At 40.0% G+C, this 13,738-nt stretch overlaps 1 pseudogene across 10 annotated transcripts in view; it reads left to right on the top strand.

The window, feature by feature from the left end:
• The first annotated feature begins 286 nt into the window (after nucleotides 1-286).
• Nucleotides 287-13,738, top strand: part of LOC104606060 (AT-hook motif nuclear-localized protein 28 pseudogene) — a 28,102-nt pseudogene continuing 14,650 nt past the window's right edge. For 2 of the 10 annotated variants that reach the window (XR_016083120.1, XR_016083121.1), the window contains exons 1-4: nucleotides 287-571; nucleotides 12,367-12,410; nucleotides 13,175-13,409; nucleotides 13,612-13,683. The product of XR_016083120.1 is annotated as an AT-hook motif nuclear-localized protein 28 pseudogene, transcript variant X1 (transcript). Of the gene's footprint in view, nucleotides 572-685; nucleotides 733-12,366; nucleotides 12,411-12,756; nucleotides 12,877-13,033; nucleotides 13,123-13,174; nucleotides 13,410-13,611; nucleotides 13,684-13,738 lie in introns of all 10 variants that reach the window. The other 8 variants (XR_016083125.1, XR_016083126.1, XR_016083122.1 and 5 more) reach the window with 8 other exon arrangements.

Raw genomic sequence — 13,738 nt, 5'->3', positions numbered from 1 at the left:
TTACACTACAAGAAAATTGTCATATACAACGGCTATTTTCACCGATGGAAAATAACCGTCGGTGTAGGTCTACATATACCGACGGATTAGAGTCCGTCGGTGAAAGATATCTATATCGACGGATCTTAAAAATCTATACCGACGTGATATGGCAATTTTCTATACCGACGGATAAGGATATTTATACCGACGGAATAGCATAAAAGTAAAAATGAAAAAAAAAGAAATGGCGCGTGAGGGAATTTGTGTGTTTTTTGGACTCTTTCATTCGCGCCTCTCCCGCCCCCCCTCTCTCTCTCTCTCTCTCTCTCTCTCACTCAATCATCTCTCTCCTTTTTTTTCTCTCTCTGTCGTCCCTCTCTCACTCTCCTTCGCTCCCAAATCATCCCTCTCTCGCTCTCTCTTTCTCAGTCGTTTCTCTCTTTCTCTCTTTCTCTCGCTCTCTCTCTCTCTCTCTCTCGCACTCACACTCTCTCTATGTCTATCTCTCTCACACATGGTTACGCATCAGTAATGCTCTCTATCTTTTGCGGTTTCTCTCTCAGACACATCCACAACATTTGGTTCACAGGTAAATATCTCACTCTTTCCTATCTATGCTGTCTCTTTTTCTCTATTTGTTAGGGTTTCTTCATTATTGCCACCATGTATGCTCTGACTTCTTTGATAAATGCTACGCTGTTAGTCTAAGTACTGAGGAATTCTAAAGGACAACTTCGATTTTCCAAGGAGGTACTAAACTTCTCTCTTGCTGTCTCATTCGCATTCCTCTGTTTTTATATTTTTATATTTTTATATTTTTATATTTTTATTTTTTATTTTGTTCCTCTATTTCGAATGAAAATTATACTAGTTGTTATTTTGTTCCTAGTCAGTCAATTACATTTGTGTCTAAGAATGGTTGGTTAGTTAACCAAATCTCTTAGTAGTTGGATTTTACGTAAGCTTGGGTTTTTCTTTTGCGCAGAATTACCAACCACATAAGATATACTTTTTTTTTGGGTAATGAAATTTGTTGTACAAGGATCTTACTTCTATATTGGGCTGTATACTATAATGGGTAAAAAACCCCTGAAATGGGTAAAAAACCCCAAAGAATGAAAATTTTGCGTATTGATGGGTCACTGATATGTTGCAAAATTTTGATCTTGGTACATACTATAATGTTATTTAACTCTGAAGATTTAAAGTTTATGTATTCTCTTTACTCTTTATGGCATAAGCTTAAAAGCTCAGCAATTTAGTCAAATCCAATTAGGGCTACAAATTGTTTGGATTCAAATAGGGTATACTAAATGCATCAGAACAGGTTATATATACTGAAGAGAACACTGATGTGGGCCCCACTGTGTTCGTAAGACAGCATATGTAGTTATTTGTTTCAGTTATAGTAGTGTCAGTTTGCTAATTCAGTTGTTATTTATTTCAGTTTTTATTTATTTTATTTATCATGTAAGTACTAAGGGCAGATCTGTCCTTTCCATTATGTACTGTGAAAGGATGAGAGATCCATCCCATTGACGCCCAAAGATTGCGGAATAAGGGGGCGAATTTCAAAAATTTTTCTCTCCCTTCAATTGGGAATCCCATTCCCTATTTAGAAAATCATATTTTTAAGGATCATTCTTGAACCATAAACTGAACCAGATCTGAACCAAAAGGAGTAGGAGATGATTGTACCTGATACGGAGAAATAGTATCTCCCAACGAAGGTGTTCACGCCCAAGGAAGGATCCAAAGATTGCTCCCACTGAAGATGGCGCAGTGCAGGATGGAGTAGAATCAACAGTGTTCTTCTCCAAGAACTCTGTCCTTCGCAAGAATCAGCAGGATGGTACGTGAGCACAGTTTCCTTTCAATCCTTTCTCAAAGAACTGATGTCAAGATCCAATTTTGACTTCTCCCACAACTGGAGATCGAACTGGCAAACAGGGCGGCAAGAATAGGGAGGCGGCAAGAGAGTATTTGCAGGGTGCAGAATTCTCTCTTCTTGATTTCAGCATTGAAGAAAATCTGATGTGTGTCTCCTTCTTTTGTTAACCTAAAAAGATCAGCTCCTAATCTCATTAGGAGCTGCTTATCCAAATCATATTTGGATCAGCCTTCTTTTCAGGTGATAAGGATAAACCCTTATCTTATCTGCAGATTAGATTAGCTTTCTCCTAATCTCATTAGGAGGTTTTTAGATTTGAATCACATTCAGATCTGTACTCTTTGAGTGGATAGGGTCAAGACCCTATCCTATCTGCTAATCCATCTCAGAATTCATCCCATTATTAACTAATAAAATGGCCCAGTTCGAAATGGGCTTTAGGTCCATCAAGTTTATGTACCCACTTAACCTTCCTAACTACTGCCCAGTTGGGCTTCCTTGTATGGCATGGGACCCAAGTGTTGATCTACACATCAGTCACATGGGTTCGGCCCAGCCTTTGTTACAAGGCCTGGCCGAATACACTGTTATGGACAGTGCACCCCCTGAAACCCGTCAAATGGGCTCTATGGGCCCAACACTTACCCTAAGTGGTCCCTAGGCCAAGCCACCTTGTAACACCCAGGGACTGTGGGCAGATGCAAGATTAGCCCATCAGGTATTATCCTCAATGGTCTTACACTTAACCTCTCAGCCCATAATGATCATACACTACTCGACAAGAGAGGACCTCTCCCTCGGCTGCAAGGAACAGTGTTGCACTCTCTAATTGTATGGATCCCGGGAATTAAAACCTTCTTGCAAACATTTTAGAAATCATAATAATATATACTTTTATATCTCATATGAAATATACTTTGCAAAACAAATCTCAACGGTTGAAATCGGCTGCTGGCAGTCTTGGTTTCCATCAGTGAGAGTGCATCCCCGATCATTACCTTTGTCCAACAAAGGGGCTGATCCTGTCACTATGATCACCCACTCAGATGAATTCTCGGACTGTCCCAACATACTCAGGTTTTGACCCCCACTAAGGATCTCACTGATTGGTACATCAAAGACAGCCCAATCCGACACCTAGTGTAGTATCATAATCGAGTCTAGGGGTCGGGTGTAATTTTCCAGTTTTGCCCATCAATCTCCAAGGTCCAGGGCAATACTTGAAATCTGGTCCAGTTCAAAGATTCAATTAATCCTACACTGTTTGTGCCTAGGGTCTCACCCTGGCAGCTGAGACAGGCCACCCCAACCGACTTGGTGGCACCACAGTGTCAGCTTTGTCAGGATAGGTCTCCCCAGACCGACCCACTGGCTGTGAACATTCTAAACTAACACGAGTCTCATTAAGTGTTCAGTTTAAGGGTATTACACAGAAACATACCAAGGGAACATGAATCAAATATGCACTTTTATTCATTTACAATAAACTCATAAAGTACATCATTCTGATTGAAGCTAAGGGCATACAAAACTGTCTAACATACTGAACATAACCTATAAATAATAAGAGAGTGGCGGCGGCAGATCTGTTAGAATCTGTCCCTCCTTTCAACCCCTTGTGTTCTCCTGTTTCTCTTCTATTCCTTCTCCTTTCTCTTACTTTTCTTCTGTTTTGTAAACCTAAAACCTATTAGGATTCAAGACTAATTACAGTCTTGATCTTCTACTTGGTATCAGAGCCTATCTACGGCTTCTCATGTGTGTCTAGTCCAGCCGATCACATGAGGACTAGATAGGGCTGGAAGCTTATGAAGAAGTATTCGGCGGTTGAATCTTGGAGATTACCAGGAGAGGTTCGCAGCAGTTGAGGACTTGCCGCGGCTTGCAGAGAGTTGGTAATCAGGAAGAAGCAACGAAGGTTAGGGTTCAGGTAACCCTAGAAGGCAGTAAACCGAAATCCATAAGTAAGTCTTTTTTATTTAGTTTCAGAGACTGCAATCAGTCGAGATAGGTTGGACCTATCTAGAAGGAGATGCCGAACTGTTTTAAGTTTGTTTCTAGGGTTTGACTGTTGGGCCGAAGCCCCCCTCTCAGAGGTGATCAGTTTGCTTGGAGAGTGTAGTTGAACACTTTTTTCAGACCTATAGTTGAAACCCTAATTCTGCTCTCGCAGCAGTGGGCCCCACAGTAGTGATTTCAAAAAATAACATCTCAAATTGACAGGCTGCCTGGTACTGTGCATGCCGATTGATTTCAGATCAGATTTGGGTTGGTTTCAGATCAAATCAGATTTCAGATCACATTTGTGTTGGTTTCAGATCAGATTTCAGACCTGCTTGATTTTACTCTGTTTTCTGGTATAGTGGCTCTAACAATTTGTAGCTATTGATTCTTGATCAAAGATGGAGTTTAAGGGTCAGGGAGAAAGTAGTTTTGGAAACAACAGTTATGGTAGTGTATTTGAAACCGGGTTTCAGATTACAGCTATGAGATTTGATGGGTCAAATTACTTGGAGTGGGCTCAATCAGCCATGATGACTATTGGAGGAAGGGGAAAACTGGGTTACCTCTTGGGAGATGTGAAAGAACCTTCCAAGGAGGATCCAACATACACCAAGTGGGTTCAAGAGAACTATTTGGTTATGACATGGCTGTGTAATTCTATGCAGCCACATATCAGCCAAAATTACTTGTGGGCAAAGACAACCAAAGAGATATGGGATGTTGTGAAAGAAACCTATTCCCAACCCCTTAATGTTGCCAGAGCCTATGAACTGAAGTGAGGTGAACAGCCTTAAATAAGGAGAGAAGCCAGTTTCTGTCTACTTCTCTACCTTGAAATCCTTGTGGCATGAGATTGACCATCTAGAGACCCTTGAGTGGGAGAGTCTCAAAGATGCACAGACTCACAGAAAGCAAGTCGAGACGAATAGGGTATTTGAGTTTCTGATTGGTTTGAATTCAGAATATGACATTGTGCGACAACAGATATTGACAAGAGATAGTATGACCCTTTCTCAAGCATACTCCCTGGTGCATAGTGAAGAGACCAAAAGAAGGAAGATAAACGGGATCTGGTATGTGAACATTGCAAGAAACCCAAGCACACAAAAGATACTTGTTGGAAGCTACATCCTCACTTGGTCCCAGCAAAACTAAGAAATAAGAAGGGTAATGCTCATGTGGTCGTGAACACTGATTCAGCATCCTCATAAGGCACATCCCTAGAGACTTTAGCCGTTGTTCGGGCTGCCCTCATACAGTTGGAAAAGGAAGTTGGGAGTTCAGCTCAGCCATCTCAGTCACCATCTTCAGCTCCAAGTAATATTGACCACTACTGGGTAATAGATTCAGGTGCATCCGATCATATGACTAGCTTGCCATCATTGTTCACTTCTTATCACTTGTCCTCTGGCCGAGATAGAGTATCCATTGCTGATGGCTCTCTTGTTCCCATTTCGGGCAAGGGGGACATCAAGCTATCGGATACTATCTCTTTATCTTCTGTCTTGCATGTTTCTAAGCTTGATACTAACCTTCTTTCAGTTAGTAGTATTACCAAACACATGAACTGTTCAGTAACCTTTTTCCCTGATCGATGTGTTTTTCAGGACTTGGAGACGAGGAAGGTGATTGGGACTGGCCGTGAGACGAACGGGATCTATCTGCTTAGAGAGAGTTCTCGTCGGGAGGAGTCAGTGGATAAGAAGTCTTTTGTTTCCCAGTCTGTGAGTCCGGTTATGCTTTGGCATAATCGATTAGGTCATTTGTCTTTTCAGTCTTTGAAGAGTCTGTTTCATGCTTTATTTGAGTCTATTGAGTTATCAAAGTTGAGGTGTGAGAGTTGTGAGTTTGCCAAACATTGTAGAACCTCTTATTCTTTAAGTAATAAAAGGAGTAATTCCTTTTTTGATATTGTGCATACTGATGTTTGGGGGCCATATCATATCTCTTCTATGGGTGGGTACAGATATTTTCTACTGTTTGTTGATGACCATACCTGCTTTTCTTGGGTCTATCTGATGCGTTCTCGGGATGAGGTTCCTGCTTTGACCCAAAACTTCCATCAGATGATTCTCACTCAGTTTGGGGCCAAAATCAAAGTCCTTAGATCTGATAATGCAAAGGAATACTTTGCTCAGCCATTGACCTCCTACCTTCTTCGCCATGGAGTTATTCACCAGAGTACTTGCCCTTATACACCATAGCAGAACGGCGTTGCCGAAAGGAAGAATATGCATATCTTGGAGGTGGCTAGAAGCATTATGTTTACTTCCAATGTACCTATTCGCTTCTGGGGTGATGCTATCCTCACAGCAGTTTATTTCATTAATCGAGTTCCTTCTCGGGTTCTTGATATAAAAACCCCTTTTTCCCTTCTATACCCAGACGAGGAGTTGTTCATTGTTCCCCTTAAAACCTTTGGTTGTACCTGTTTCGTTCAGCTTCTCGGGCCTCATCATTCCAAGTTTGAACCTAAGGCCTCCAAATGCATTTTCCTCGGTTATGCACAAACTCAAAAGGGTTATTGCTGCTATGATCTGGTTTCAGGGAAAAGGTTTGTCTCCATGGATGTCACCTTCTTTGAGGAGACACCCTATTATCCTAGGGTTTCTCCTCAGGGGGAGAGCAGTGAGAGTGGGGCTCTTATGAGTTTCTTTCCTCAGGGGGAGAGCAGTGAGAGTGGAAGTGGGGTTGGTGGAAGTGGGGCTGTTTTGAGTGGGGCTGTTCCTTTACCTATTCCACTGGGTAATGAAGGTTGTAGTGGTGAGGGTGGTTAGAGGGAGTAGGAGTTGAGAGTCTATCACAGGCGATACAGGCAGGTTGATCCTAGTCATCGGCAGTCCCGGTCAGCTCCAGTTCCTTCTGCGGCTCCAGATCCAGAGCCTATTGAGACACCTCCCACTGTTGCCACTTCTCCTCTTGTGGATGACCTTGATCTCTCTATTGCCATTCGCAAAGGGAAACGACATTGCACCACTTCTACAGCTCACAGCATCTCACAGTTCTTATCCTATGATCGTCTATCTCCATCTTACCGGTCCTATCTCACTTCCATTGCCGATGTCCCTATTCCAAGAATAGTGCAAGAAGCCTTGTCAGTTCCAGAATGGAAAGATGCAATGCAAGTCAAAATGGATGCCCTATTGAAGAATAATACTTGGGCACTGGTTGACCCACCAAAAGGAAAGAAACCGGTGGGATGCAGATGGGTGTTCACTGTGAAGCATAATGCTGATGGCTCTATTGAAAGGTACAAAGCCCGGCTGGTCGCAAAGGGGTTCACTCAAACTTATGGTATAGACTACTTGGAGACCTTTGCCCCAGTAGCCAAGATGACCACCATCCGAGTTCTGTTATCCCTTGCAGCAAATCATTCTTGGCCCTTGTTCCAGATGGATGTTGAAAATGCCTTTCTGAATGGAGGCTTACAGGAAGAGGTCTACATGCAGTTGCCTCCTGGATTCTATGATACAGAGACAGGTAAGAAGGTTTGCCGACTGAACAAGGCATTGTATGGTTTGAAATAGTCACTTAGAGCCTGGTTTGATAGGTTCAGATTAGCCCTTGGAAAGTTTGGTTATGTACAGGTCCAGTCAGATCATACACTATTCATCAAGAGGGTGGAGTCCTCTCTAACACTACTTGCAGTATATGTTGATGATATTGTGGTGATAGGAAATGACAACCATGAGATTGAGTCCCTCAAACATCTCCTTCATCAAGAGTTTGAGGTGAAAGATCTTGGTGCACTACGGTACTTTTTGGGTATTGAGGTTGCTAGATCCAAGCAGGGGATTTTTATCTCTCAGAGAAAATATGTTCTATATCTGTTGGCGGAAACTGGAAAGTTGGGTGTTAAGCCTGCTGATACACCCATTGAACAAAATCACAAGATTAGTGTAGAGGGCGGGGAGCCTTTTGAAGACAAAGTTATGTTCCAATGGTTGGTTGGAAAGCTCCTATATCTCTGCCTCACTCGGCCAGATATTAGTTATGCAGTTAGTGTTGTTAGCCAGTACATGCACTCCCCTAGAACTTCTCATCTTCTTGCGGCAGAGAGAATATTAGCATACTTGAAGAGATGCCCGGGTAGAGGTATACTGTTCAAGAACAATAATCACATGAGGGTGGAGGTCTATACAGATGCCGATTGGGCTGGGAGTGTTGATGACAGAGGGTCTACCTCTGGATATTGTGCCCTTGTGGGAGGTAACCTTGTCTCTTGGAGGAGTAAGAAGCAGAGTGTTGTTTCCCGCTCTAGTGCTGAAGCAGAATACAGGTCAATGGCTAACGGAGTGGCTGAAATCTTATGGCTGAGGTCACTACTTGAAGAGTTGGGTATTGACTATGAAAAGCCCTAAATGTTGTATTGTGATAATCAGGCAGCTATTAATATAGCCCACAACCCAGTGCAGCATGACAGAACTAAACATATCGAAGTTGATCGACATTTTGTGCGAGAGAGGGTCACATCACAAGAAGTGTGTCTTCCGTATATCACATCTAATATGCAGCTCGCAGATATCCTCACCAAGGCTGTACCAAGGAAGAAGTTAGAGACAGACCTATCCAAGTTGGGAATGATAGATATCTACTCCCAACTTGAGGGGGAGTGTAGAGAATACTGATGTGGGCCCCACAGCAGTGGTCTTCACTGTGTTCGTAGGACAGCATGTGTAGTTATTTGTTTCAGTTATAGTAGTGTCAGTTTGGGTCAATTTGTTAATTCAGTTATTTATTTCAGTTGTTATTTACTTTATTTATCATGTAAGTACTAAGGGCAGACCTGTCCTTTCCATTATGTATTGAACATAACCTATAAATAATAAGAGAGTGGCGGCGGCAGATCTGTTAGAATCTGTCCCTCCTTTCAACCCCTTGTGTTCTCCTGTTTCTCTTCTATTCCTTCTCCTTTCTTTTACTTTTCTTCTGTTTTGTAAACCTAAAACCTATTAGGATTCAAGACTGATTACAGTCTTGATCTTCTGCTTATACCCAGATTCAAATTCAATGCATTTATATTTGGGTTTGAATCAAATCCTAACCATGGGATATGTATTGAAGTTGAACTCTGAATACTATAATAAACTGAACTAGAAAAGTGTTCAGTATATTAATTTTTAATAGAATGAGTTTAGAATGATTTTCATATAATATTTCATCAATAAAAATGACTTTAAATAACTCCAATGAGACTTGAGCCTATACTTTAGGAAAAATACAATATTTTGACCATTTTTACTAATAAAATACATACTCTCCCTGTCTCTATAGATGTATTAGTAGTCATCCACATTTTCTGGTAAATTTGCCACAGTTCTGAAATTGTTAAAGGGTATCCTTAAGACCAGCCCCATTTACATGCTTGAGCTATATATAGTACATTCTCCAGACCAAGCCACAGATGGGCTAGAGGTTAATGCTCAAAAGGTGTCCCTTGCCAGAGGTTAGAAGAGCTACAACATTCTACATTCAGATCCCCTAACTCAGACTTCAAGGATCTGGGACCCAGACTCAAATAGCTATTTTTCTGTTAAGTCTTGTCTTGCTGCCTTTCTTTTATTGAAATGAAGCTCTCATGCAAGGGAAATGGATCTGAACACTAAATATACCAAGTTACTAAGATATACTATGTAACCACTTAAAGGTTCTCTTTTAAATTTCTTTTTTAAGTATTTTGGTTCTAATAGGCATTTTTTCTAGAACTTGGTATCATGTAGAATCCAATCTTACTCATCTAAATATATTCAGTCATAACTTCTAACTCAGTTCCAAGTTAACTTGATAAAGAAAAAAGGCCATTACCCAATGTTGGTCCCAACTAGGTAAGGTCTTGGGAGGGGTGGATTAGATAAGGACATAACCTTTGGCATCTTTTATACAAGTGGCTACACTCAGATTAACCCGCATTTTCGCACTTGTTAATGAAAGTAGCCTTTTTCTCAAAAAAATTGGGTAAGGCGTGCTTTGGCACATTTCCACTTTTTTATTTTTTGATAGATAGCACATTTCCACTTGTGCATTATAAGTTTATAACTAATTCTTTTTCTTTATATCAATAAAATTTTCATGTGTCCATAAAAAAAAAATAAAAATCATTATGAATAAGAAATCAAGAGCTGTAGCTACAGGCTGTCCAAAAAGCAGTAAAGAACTGGCACACAGAAAAAAGAAACAAAAGCATACAAAAAGAATAGGAAGAAAACAAAAAATAAAAAGATCAATAAAAGACCTACAATCATGATCAAATGTTGATAATAATCTTCCATGCATTTGAAAATCTTCTTAAGGAAAAAACATGATAATTTTGGTTATATTTAAAGCTCAAACAGAACATAGGTTACACCTGTAGCTTGGTTTCAATCTCCATTTCAGAGCATTGCTCTGAGTGGATCTACTTGATTACAGGAAGAACTGAGGACAATAGATAGTGGAGATATTACAACTTATCTTGCACAACTATGTCCTGTATCCTAACCTACAATCAGATGCAAATATCATAAATATTTGACCAAGGGCTATGTCATCTCAATTGAAGCTAGAGATAAACATTTCATGAAGCCAAGATGAAAGGAATTTCAGCAACAAGAAACCATCCAAACTATTAATTAGTATGTTTAACCCTAGAACAACTTATTCAAAGGGCTAAACCATTGAATGTCATACCTTTATCAAATTGTCTCCACGTAAGCATGCTTTACAATTACAAGACCCATGGCATGCAGGGCATACCCTCTGGATCTCCTCATATGATATGTCAGGATACCTATAATGTAACCACAGAAACCATTAAACATACAGTTAACCAGGTGGGATACCAAGTTTCTTACACTGCAACTGAGTAACTTCTATGCACCCTTACCTCTTAGCAATGCAGCTATCACAGTATCCCCTCCTATCACATTTCAGACACCAGATTACTCTACCTCTGTCATTTTGCCAACACTGATGGCAAGTTTGCCTACCAGCTTCTTCAGATGTATCTGTACTCTATCTAAAAGGTCCTGAGATACCAGCTATTATCTTAGAGCACATGTTTTTACTGAAGGTATGACCAACACCCATGGTTCACTAAAAATGCCTTTGGTTGCAAATACACTTGACCTGATGAGAGAGAATGGAGTATTGGAGAAGGAACTGGTCCATGGATTTATGGACTCATTGAATCTATTCCTATGACAGCAGCGATGCAGCCTAAGCTGGTGCTCTCTCAGCTTATCAGCCCACTAATTCTTGGACTTGGCTTTTGGCATTATTTACACAAAGTGGCCTCTCTCAGACATAACCTGCATTCTCATGTTTATCAGCCCACTGATTCTTGGACTCATTAAATATATTCCTATGACATGTGCAAAATAGATAACTACTCTATGAAGCTGAAATTGACCCAAAAATGAAATACCTGTAGATTATGGAACTGTCATTGGAATAGAAGTTGGGAAAAACTTAGTTTCTTTCTTTGATTATGGAATTGTCATTAAGATGGTTTATATATGCTATTGTCTAAGGGATTTGGGAAGGAAGCAATACTTCAGTCTTCCATAATAGAAGAGGATATTTTCTAGGCTGATTTGGTTTTTGTCATTCTGATTGCTTGTTGAAACAGGCGGAAACCTCTAAAGTATCTTAGTTGAATCTTTGATCGGGTGGTGGCAATTTATTGCTTTCTACCAGCCTGTGGGGTTGGATCTTTCTTCTTCTTTCCTTCCTAGTGAGGGTGTCATTTAACTTGTCTTTGACTGGCTTGCCCTGTCAATTCTGGGGCCTTAGGTAGGTGGTGTCTTTGGAACCAATAGATCTTCATTAGAGAAAAGGAAAAGAAATAGCATCAGATTGGAAACTACTCATTCCACAAACAGATATTAACCTGTAATCTAGGATTTCCAGATGGTGAGTTGTTACAGAGAATTGGCAATAAAAATTCACGCAAGCATGCTGGATTGTTTCCCTGCATTAAAAGATAAGAAGGAACTTAGCAAAAACAAAAGTTGAAATAAAATCAATCATAAAATCTGTTTTTTGTTCATAGCACTCAAGTTGATAAAGCTTAAGTTTCAGCATTCAAACAACTAGGAAAACTAGAGAATCTATAAGCATTTACCATGTCATGGACAACTTTGTAGATTCAGAATTTAAGATGATGGTTTATTGACAGGGTTCAGAATTGATGATGGTATGAAGTTTTTGATGGATTTGTTGATGGCATAAAGTTGCCAAAGTTAACTTACAAGTAGGGGTGGCAATTTATGGCCCAGTACATCTAACCCACCCATGTCATGTAGCAGGTTGCAAGTAGGGGTGGCAATTTATGATAGCCTCTGTTAATCACCTCATTTAAGATTTCTTAATGCCCCTTGTTTTTCTAAACTATATGGAATCTATCCCCACCTCCAGATGGAGCTATTAATTTGTGTCTTTGGTGTGTTTGCATTATGTACCAGTTTAATTTGCTTCTGTATTTGGCATTTACTTTTTCTTATTGATGACAGTGATAAGAAGAGCACCTCATGAGTTCAAGATTGCATCTTCACAGGTGCACTTCTTCCCATTTTGTTCTAGAAATTTTAGGTATTTATATCAGATCAGTATTGGTGTTTGGGATTTTGATTCTGCCAATTCGTGATATATATTTTTCCTCTCTCTCTCTCTCCCTTGTTTAACTTTGGTTTGATTTGGGCCTTGGGGGACTTTGTAGTCAAAGGTCAGAGAAGACCAAAGTAGGGAGTGCTTTGAGTGGTGCACCGGTAAACACTCTGGTTGGGCTTGCTATTTCCAAATAGATTATTGATGTGCTTGTTATTTAATTGGGATAGATGTTTGTGTTGCATGTATACCAATGGGTGGTTTCCTTGGTTCCTTATTCTCTGTCGTGGATACAGGGCTTCACCCCATCCTCTCAATTCTAATGTTTTGGTTGCACCAACATTTTAAAGATCTCCCTGCTGATCTTCCAATGGTTCCAGCAGTTGTAGTGGCTCCAGACTTGATAAAGCCTCAAGGTTTTGTTTTTTGTTTTTTCCTTTGATCTCTTTAGAAATAAAAAAATTAGGTGACTTTAGATCAAAACTTCCATAAGCTAATTTAGTAGAATACTATTTCCAAATAGATTATCTATGTGCTTATTATTTAATTTTCTTTTCTTTTTATTTAATTTAGTGTAGGTGTTGCATGTATACCAATGGGTGGTTTCCTTGGTTCCCTTTCTTCATTATCAGCCACCTATTTTGGATCTATAGCAATTGAGTGTAAGATGAAAACCTTCCTGATTTGTCTCTGTTTATCAAATCTTAAATTCAGGCAGTATCCAACAGGTTGTCTGAATTCGGGGCAGGAATACCTAATTCAGTGGTGTGCACAACCATTAACAAAGTCTGCATCTGGGATGAAGGGTGATGGGACTTTCTCTGGTAAATGGTATCTCCATTACTGTTGGAATTTGGATTGTGGAGGAGGATTTTTATTTTCTTCTGGTGTGGGAGGAGAAAGAGAGAGATCAAGAGATGGGGTTAGCATGCTTGAAAAGAATCCTTGGGTAAGTGAAAATTAGGACTGTTATGGACCTATTAGAAGCTGTCAGATTTCATTTTGCTAGCTAATTAAAGCCATTCAAAAATGTATATTTCAGACTTCTCAGAGTTTAATTTGTTCATGCATTACCTGCTTCAGTTGACCATTCTTTTTCTCCCTTACAAATTTTGGTTGGTTGTTTTTAATGTTTTCCTTATCTTAAACAGTTTGGGCAAGTTGGTGTTGGTGATAATGTTGATCACTGTTCTCTAGTGCAAGTAAAATTTCCAAATGAATAGGTACATTCCTGTTGGGCTAGAATATTGAGCTCCACGACTTTTTTTTTTTTCTTCT

The sequence above is a fragment of the Nelumbo nucifera genome, chromosome 2, assembly GCF_055504915.1.
Source record: "Nelumbo nucifera cultivar China Antique chromosome 2, China Antique-T2T, whole genome shotgun sequence".
In the NCBI taxonomy this organism is placed as follows: Eukaryota; Viridiplantae; Streptophyta; class Magnoliopsida; order Proteales; family Nelumbonaceae; genus Nelumbo; species Nelumbo nucifera.
Note: the sequence above shows the minus strand (reverse complement) of the source record. Positions and strands in the feature narration are given on the sequence as shown.